At 42.2% G+C, this 1,383-nt stretch overlaps 1 non-coding gene across 1 annotated transcript; it reads right to left on the bottom strand.

The window, feature by feature from the left end:
* Nucleotides 1-894: 894 nt before the first annotated feature.
* On the bottom strand, nucleotides 895-968 carry Trnag-ccc (transfer RNA glycine (anticodon CCC)). Its single transcript has one exon. It is a non-coding gene; the product is annotated as a tRNA-Gly (tRNA).
* Nucleotides 969-1,383: the final 415 nt, after the last annotated feature.

Here is a 1,383-nt window from a genome sequence, read left to right as displayed (position 1 = left end):
AAACTTTGGAAACCATGAGTTAAAATAAACCTTTCCTCTTTTAAATTGATTTTAACAGGTGTTTTGTCACAATAACAGAAATTTGACAATCATAAGACAGCAATACCATTTCACTAATCTGGCAAATGCTTTCAAACATATACCAATAAACAGTGAGAGAGTCATGGCATAATTATTCAAAAATTCATTTCTTCCCCCAACACAACATACTTGGGCTGCTGTTATTACTAGCATTGAGAAACTTTTCAAAGTCCTCAATTTCTGACTCTCAAAGATTTGCCCCAAAGCATAGTAAGGTCTTGATACTATTTGTTGAACACGTACATGAGTTAATGTGGCCAAACCAAGATGCTGGGGAGAGATTAATGGGTTCACTGGATCAATCAGTCCATGACAATTGCGTAGCCCAAGTCCCCAGATGGGGCTGATCAACTTTCAAAGATGTGAGGATTCGCTAAACTGATGTGGTTTTCTCAAGAAGAAAAGAACTGAGAAGACATCAGCTGGTCTCCAAAGCCTCTGGAAATGCTATGATTTTATTAAAGAGCCCTCTCCAGCAGCCTCACTTCCCTAGGCAGGAGTAACTTTCCTTATTCACACCAGCACAACACCCAAGATTCTGACTCGTGGTCCCCTTCCCAGGCTCCTCCTGAATGCCTCTCCTTTTAGTTATTTATTTTTTTACTTGCAAGCATTTTATATCATTGGCCAGGCCTAAAAATCTTTAAAGAACATAGAAAGTAATTAGTCTGGGAACTCAAGCTGTATAAACAACCCATTTCTCTAACTCAGGACCAAAGCTGGACTCACCAAGAATGCATACCTTTTTAATTTAAATGCACCTTTATAACTGAAATTTTTACCAGGTGGTATTTTGTTTTAATTTTTATGTTCTTGTGGTGCTGGGGATTGAACCCAGGGCCTTGTACTTGGGAGGCAAGCACTCTACCAACTGAGCTACATCCCCAGCCCAAGGTAGCATATTTTCAACTCAGCAGATGCATCTCATCCTCCCTGGCTCTTGTCTCTCTCCTGCCTTCTCTTTGACTTCTTTGGGACTTTTGGACACTGAGGGACCTGGCTTTACAAAAGGCAGCCGCCAGCTGTGGGGAATGAGGGGCATCTCCCACAACCCAGGCAGAAACCCTACCTTCCCCACCCAGCCTCCCGCCCTGCCAAGGAATCGCCAAGCCTGGGCAAATGCTTTCCCTATGTTTACAAAGCACTAAATTCACAAAGTCATTAATTTCCTTCATAAAGAAAGAGCCTAATGGGGTTTTCTATTAGTCAGTGAGATCGCAGTTATGACCCTGAAAGACCAAGAAAGAAACAAGGAATCTAAATGGAAAGGGGAGTGGGGAGGGGGACAGCAAAGTCATTGTT

The sequence above is a fragment of the Sciurus carolinensis genome, chromosome 5 (genome assembly GCF_902686445.1).
Source record: "Sciurus carolinensis chromosome 5, mSciCar1.2, whole genome shotgun sequence".
Classification (NCBI taxonomy): Eukaryota; Metazoa; Chordata; class Mammalia; order Rodentia; family Sciuridae; genus Sciurus; species Sciurus carolinensis.
The sequence above is the reverse complement of the archived record's forward strand: the minus strand, read 5'-3'. Positions and strand labels throughout refer to the sequence as shown.